General features: G+C 44.4%; 1 long non-coding RNA gene across 1 annotated transcript; it reads right to left on the bottom strand.

The window, feature by feature from the left end:
• Positions 1-2,080: 2,080 nt before the first annotated feature.
• LOC123803696 (uncharacterized) lies at positions 2,081-4,673 on the bottom strand. Its single transcript, XR_006782944.2, has 2 exons — positions 4,550-4,673; positions 2,081-2,812 (listed from the first exon to the last, which is right to left on the bottom strand). It is a non-coding gene; the product is annotated as an uncharacterized LOC123803696 (long non-coding RNA).
• Between the last annotated feature and the right edge of the window lie 2,824 nt (positions 4,674-7,497).

Here is a 7,497-nt window from a genome sequence, read left to right as displayed (position 1 = left end):
TAAGGGCTGTGTGACCCTGAACCAGCAAGTCGGCTTTTTACATAAGCCTCAAGGGACTGGTCTCATAGAAACCCCGTGAGGATTAAAGGAAATGATGCTTGTCAAGGGCGCGTTACATGATACCTACTCTCAATGTATGTACTTCTATGCACTTGGGATACGATCATTGGTGCTCTCTTTTCCCATCCCTCCTCCAGTCTCTGGGCAAACATCTCTTTTTTCCTAAAGCCAAATCCTCCATTTCCTCATGCTTCCCAACCTTTCCCAGGAGCCCAGGCCCTCAGCCGCTCCTCCTCTCCACAGCACCACCTGTTTTCTCCTCTGCCCTCCGCCTCCCCCTCCTCCTCTTGGACCTCCATGTCCATTACAGACACCACCCCGGGCAGCCCGGGCTGGAAGCCTGACACTCACTCACTGTCCCCCGAGGCCTGTGATTCTTCCCACAGCGCCTTTCTGCCTTTGCTTCTCCTGGCCTATCTCACTGTCCTCCATGTGTCAACCCCCATCCCTCGGTGGCCACACCTCCCCCTCTCCAATCTTGCCCCCTTCCTCCCTGTGTTCTCCATCCTCGGAGAGCCCTTTCCTCTCCTGCAGTGCAGGTGGTACTGAGCCTTCAAGCATGACGTAGCCAGATGTCTCTCATTGTTTCTATCACTTTGCAGTGCTCCGAGTCTGCCCAGTTTTCAAATCAGATTATTATACAGTTATGCTTTCTGAGTTATAAGCATCTCAGAGACATCTCTCATATGTCCATGTGTCCCCTTACAGTGCCTAATTGAGTGCCAGATACAGAAAAGGCCCTGAGAAAATGTGCATGGGTTGATTGATGAGGAATCAGTCTGCAAGCTCTAGGAAAAGGAGCTATCTGAGTGAAGAATTCCATGAGCTAATATTTCCCCACCCTTATTATGTGCTAGGCTAGAAGGAGTTAGTGCTGGGAAAACAACAAATGAAAGAATGGGACCTACCACTGTGCCACACATCTTGTACTGTTCACTTAACCTTCACAACTGTATTCAGTGAGTACTATCATTATACCCATTTTACAGAAGAGGATAAGTGAGTTGCCCGCTCTCACCTTCAAAGTGAATATTTCAGCTGGCCACATATCTGCTTGCCAATGAATTCAACTCAGTATTGAATTTGAAAAATAAACTCAATTTTCCAAAACATACTCGAGACCTACAGAGTCCTAAAAGTGACTGTAGATCCTTCTAAGAGTCAAGTGAGTGTATAGTCTAAGGCTTTCTCAATCCCACTGCTTCGTCCCACTGCCTGTGAGTCAGGATATGACCTCAATTCAACACAAGCAATAACAAATAGCACCTACAACCATATTTAGAAGCAACTGAGGCATTCTTCTTGACATTCTAGAATTCTGTAGACATTCTTCATAAAGATCAAAGTTAGTATTTTGAAGGTTCAAATTGCACTTGCTTTGAAAAATAATTTTAAAAACACACGAATGTTTTCATGACTATCAAACTAAAATACTCTGAAGAATGCTATGTGTTTCAAAGTGTTTAACGAGTTATGGTACTCAGAACTAGCAGGAGCCAAGTCGACAGTGTCTTTATTTTGGAGGTCCCGTGCTTGTGTCTGTGAGCCTTGGAATAATAGATAAAACACTATCTCTTTCTTTTCAAATTTATAGTGTAGTAGTTGGGTTATTGGGATGAGCATAGTAGCAGAAGTAATCAGGCAGTCCCATTTATTAAAACAATTAGCCCTGTGGAGGGAAATATAAATGAGGCCCAGTTACGCAGCTGAACCATGCAAACAAACAGAATTTGAGCCTGACTAAACGTTTTAATTTATTCACTTATTCAACAAGTACTTCTTGAATTTCTACTATATGCCAACCATTCTTTCAGGCTCTGGAGATAAAGATGAAGAAGGCAATCAACTCTCCTCCCCTCTTGGGTCTTATATGACCCAAGATGATATGAAATAATGTAGGTAGTGGCAAAACTATGAAGAGAAAGTAGCAGAGCATGGAGTCAGAAAGGAGCCAATGAAGGAAGCAGGGACTTGAGGTCCAGAGGTCCAGGGTGACGTCACGGGAAGATGATATGTGAGGAAGAGTGAGTGAGGGGAGGGAGTGAGCCATGTGAGGTTCTGGGCTGAGAGCATCCCAGGCAAAGGGGAGAGCAAGCGCAAAGGCCCTGAAACAGGTGGAGCTTGGCATCTGTGAGGGAAGGCCAGTGTGGCTGGGAAGATGTGGAAAGGGATGGGGATTAAGTTGGAGAAACAGAAGGGGCAGATCTCTAGCTCTGAGGGGTCTGTATTTTCTTCTGCATGTTTTGGGAAGCCACTGGGGGGTTCTCAGCAGAGGAATGATATATGATCTACGCTTTTAACCTGGGGGTTTTGTGTCTTTTCATGGTTCACCTGAGATGATTTGACCAAGGAGGGAACATGGATTCCATTGTAGAGAGGACAGTTTGGCTCACAGCAAGGAGGAAGCCATTCTTGGCGATGGTAGATATGTGGTGATGAGGCAGAAGTCAGCAAGTTATGTAAATCAGCATTTCCCAAAGTAGCTCGCGTTCACACTCTTTCAAGGTGTAAGAATAAACTTTATACAATAAAGCGTTGAGTCAGCCCAGGAAATACTCCGTTCAGAAAAGGTAACCCGGCCTCTTTCCTGGAGGTTTCCTCAGAAACTTCAGTGTGCTCCTTTACACCTGGACTCTTCCAGACCAGGCTGGAGTTGGCAGGGTTCCCCAGTTGATTTGACCACAGGATCCTTCACCTCACACAATGCTGGGAAACCCCAGAATGGCGACGTCAGCTTAAAACCAGCTAAGACCTATTTGGAGATGAAAACAGGAGTATAATAAGTAATAGACCTTGAAGCTAGGGATCGGGCATTTGGGGTTAAAACGAGGCCAATGTCAACTTAGCAGAGTTCGATGAAGTTCATAACAAATAAAAACATGACAAGGTCACTTTTGCTGTCCTGTTGAGAGGTGTAGGAGAGAGCAAAGCTTGCGGAGCATATCAGGGAGTTTGCAAGATGACCCGCTGGCATATGGGAAGAAAACATGATGACGTCTGGTTATATTTATCTTGCTTTGAAAAACCATAAAGACACTCATATTCTAATATTTAATACATGGATTGAAAGCAACACATGTCATATAATTTATGAATATGTACATTAGGCTCAGATGTCCAAATGTCATGGGATAGGGACGATGGAAAGCTTGGAGTGAGATGACCTGGAGACGGAAGTGCCTGGTGCTGGCACTGAGCTGTGGTTGTGGAAGTGAAGGGGAAAGAACAAAATCAAGAACTTGATGGGAATGGGATTTGTGGGGGGAGGGTACAGGAAGCAGGAGGTGGTCATCAGCAGAACTATGACAAAATGGGCATGGAGGGGACTGAATGATGGCTCCAAGGCTTGGAGCTCTGGAGATGGTTGAAATTTGTGTTGGGGAAATTGAGAAGGAATAGAACAAGGGGGCCAAGCAATCATTAGGCATCCATACTGCATCTCTTAGAGTACTTAGCCCACTGCTGGGACACAGTAAGTGTTCAATAAATGTTGGCAAGATGAATGAATGAGTGAGGAACTGAATCAGTGAATGAGGGTATGCAGGGTGCTCAGCAAAAGAATATACAGTAGGAAAATTGGGGAAAAATGAAAATTCTCTTCCAGATCAAGATTCCACAAATATTATTCCCTAAAAATAAAAAAACAAAAAACATCATAACATCCTTTGATACTTGTTCATTTGTTTTTAACATGAGACCAATACTATTTTCAAAAGAGCAATTTCTTGGATGTGTTTATACCTTTTATGATAGACTTTAAAAGCATTATGTCATATATATTCATTGCAGAAAGATCAGAAAATGCAGGTAAGCAAAAGAAAAGGAAAAAATAAAGCATATTATACATCACCCAGAGATAACCCAGGCTTATTTTTACGAAAATGGGCTTGTACTATATTTACCACTTTGTAATTTTACTCAACGATATGTTCTAAAGATTTATTTATTTATTTGAGAGAAAGAGAGAGAGACTCGGGGTGGGGAGGGCAGAGGAAGAGGGAGAGAAATTCAAGCAGACTCCGTGCTGAGCATGGAGCCCAATGCAGGGCTTGATCTCATGACCCTGAGATCACAACCTGAGCCAAAACCAAGAGTCGGACGCTCAACCGTCTGCACCGCCCAGGCGCCCCCAATGATGTGTTCTAAGTATCTATGCACGTCAATAAATATTCTTAACATGTGCATAACATTCTATTATGTGGAGGTATTGCAATATACTCAGCTGGTCCTCTATGATTGCCCCAGTAAGCTGGGTTTTTGCTTCTTTGCTTTCATTCTCAAGACGCTGAAATAAATATACAGCAACTATATCTTTGTCCGTGTTCTTCATGAGCTCCCCAGGCTCATACCTGGGGGTTGAATTACTGAGTCATTTTAAATGTCTTTGATATGCATTTTCGAATTGCCCTCCAGTAATTGTGAAAGAGATTTCATAACTTCTGCGAACTCTTTACTTTGGACGTCCCGTTCCCGCATACTCACACCTTACCTGTTCTTTGCAGCAACCCCATGGACAGCACTCGTCCCTGTCTTCCAGGTGAAAAAGAATTCCAAAGCAGGTATAAGCCATTCTCAAGGTTACACAGCACTCACACTGAGCTCCCATGAGGGCCCTTCGCACGTCACTGGATGAGATGCCAACATGTCAATGAAAAAAACCAGCACCCTGATCCGTAAGTGTCTCCTGAACAGCAAAATACACGAGCTCAAGTTTCTAATGAGGGTGTTTCAAAATTAAACAACACTTTGACATTGAATTCTCTTTCCTTGTAGAAAAGGCTTCCTGATATCTTGCCAAATAACTAACTTTGCTCTTGAGTGAGTCCCTTTGTTAAACATGGTTGCTTGTAACTGGCGCCTGGTGGCTAGTAATGTTTATGGCATGTGAATGTTCTTGTTTGCTTTAAGCAGTAAAAGGATCAGAGAACTGCAGAGCTCAAAAGAGCCTGGCAGATCATTTCAGTGGCACTCTAAGCAGTAGAGATAAGGAAGCCTGTCTTTGTCTAATTGGGCAAGTGACTTGCCAAAGTCATACGGTCGGTGCGTAGCACAGATAGCGTCAGAGAAGGAAGTCTCCTGACCTCCAGCCAGAGCTCTGGTTAGCATCGCAGGATCTTATGACCAGTTTTTACCTTAAAATCATGAAGTCTATCCACGTAATTTTGCATTTGGAGAAACTGAGGCCCAGAGAAAGGAAGTAACTTTACTCAGTGCTGCACAGGTAATTAATAGAAGAGCTTGGGTGAGGGCCCAGGTGTCCTGCCTGCCAGCTGTGAGGCTGGTCCCAGATTCTACTCTATTCTACTAGAACCCACTCCCAAAAGCCAGGACCAGGGTGGCCTGAGTGAGGCCTTCATCTCAAGTGCAAAGTTTAAGGAGGCACCAAGATAAATAATATTTTCATGCAATATTTTCAAATGAAAATTAATACAAAATATCCGTAATGAACAAAATATCCGAACTTTAAATAAAGGCGGGATCTGACCCTACATTACGTGATTCACTTCACTCGCTTCACCTTCACCTTGGCCCAGTGGGAGCTTGTCTTTTATTTGAAAACGTGGTACTTTGCTCATCGTGGTTATGTTTGCATGAATTTTGTGCCTGAGGAAAGTGCCTCGCTCACCTCACCCTAGTCCTAGCGCTCTAGAAAGACCTCCAGAGTCTGCGCTCTAGGAGGCCGTGTAAGTAAAACTCCAGAGATGAGACAGTTTGCTTGGGAGGAACTAAAGGCCTATAACTAAACGGGACCATTCCCCTGCACAGAAGAGCCCCCCAGCCTGGTCCTGGGGCCATGACAACCAAAGACATTGTCTAAGGACCTAAAGCTGTTAATAACTCAAGTTCTCGTGATACTAACTTGACGTATTCAAAGATTAATCATTCAGCATTCTCTATAAAGTTCAGTACTTAGCTTCATAAAATCGGCTGTTTAAGCCCTGGGTGTGAGGAACTGGTTTGTCAACTAATATGAAAGAAATCTGGGCATTTTAATTGACCACAAGCTTAACATGACCCCCCAGTGGGAGGTGACTGTCAGAAATGCAAATGGAATCTTGGTCTGTATTCATGGGCTCCTGGTTTCTGGGATCTGTGAGTCTAATTCCATGGGAAGTCAGAGCCAAGAGACACATTCAGGCCTCTCTGTGGGGAAGGCCCAAGGTTGCTCTTTGAGGCTGGAAGAAGGGTCATTGTTAGGCGTTGAATGGTGCCCCCTGCCCAAAAAAAGAAGTTAAAGTCCTAACCCCCGAGTGGATATGACCTTTTTTGGAAAAAGGGTCTTTGCTGATGATCGAGGTTAAGGTGAGATTATTAGGGTGGCCCTAATCCAATATGACTGGTGTCCTTAATGTAGGAGGAACTTTGGACAGAGGGGCAGACACACACACACAGGAAAAAAGCCCCGTGAAGGTGATGGCAGAGATCAGGGTGAAGTACCTGTTAGCCAAGGAACAACAGATGTTGCCAGAAAACCACCAGGAGCCAGCAGAGAGGTACAGAACAGGTTCTCCCTCAGAGGCCTCGAAGGAGTTAACCCTGCCCACACTTTGATTTTGGACCTCTAGACTCCAGATCTGTGAGACAATGCATTTTTATTTTAAGCCACCCAGTTTATGGCAGCCCTAAGACATGAACACGGTACTCCAGGGAGCTTTTGACCCAGGAACACTTGTGTGCCTGACAGAAGCAGGGAGAAGCCATCCCTTCAGATTCCAATAGACAAAGCCAATCCCGTGCCGATCACAGGGCCTGGCACATGGGAGGCCTGCAATGCCTATCCATGAAGAAAGCAGGGACTTTCAAAATGATCCACTATTGCTCGAGGTAAAAAGAAGGGCTTGAGGCACCAGGCTCTCTTCCTTAAACTTCTCACTCATACTAAGCAGGAACCATTCAAAACCTCATTCTATTTTCAGGGGATGAATCACAGGATATCAGACAAACAGCATCGTAGGGGTTATCAAATTCAACCCTCTACTCTAAACATGAAGAAAATAGGATTCAGTGAGTTAGGGGACCAGTTCTTTCCATATGCATGTATCCCTTCCATACAAGGGAACTGTCTTCCCTTTTTTCCCCCATCAACCATTAACATATCCCCTAGTACTTTGTTGGTATTTACAGTTTAAGTTTAAATTATTAGGGCGCCTGGGTGGCGCAGTTGGGGAAGCATCTAACTCTTGATTTCGGCTCAGGTTATGATCTCAGGGTCATGAGATCGAGCCCTACTTAAGATCCTCTCTCTCCCTCTCCCTCAGCCCCTCCCCCCTCTCAAAAAAGGGAAAATGAAACAAAATGTAAAAAGTGAGAAATTATTTAAACCGATCAAAAGTCAGAAAAGAGCTGATGCACTGGTGGTTCTCTTGAAGGAATGCCCGTATCTGGCATTTATGGAGAAACAAACTGAGGGCTTCAGAGGGGAGGGGGCTGGGGGAA

This window comes from Ursus americanus, chromosome 15, assembly GCF_024610735.1.
Source record: "Ursus americanus isolate L20-20 chromosome 15, mUrsAme1.1.p, whole genome shotgun sequence".
Taxonomy (NCBI): domain Eukaryota; kingdom Metazoa; phylum Chordata; class Mammalia; order Carnivora; family Ursidae; genus Ursus; species Ursus americanus.
The sequence above is the reverse complement of the archived record's forward strand: the minus strand, read 5'-3'. Positions and strand labels throughout refer to the sequence as shown.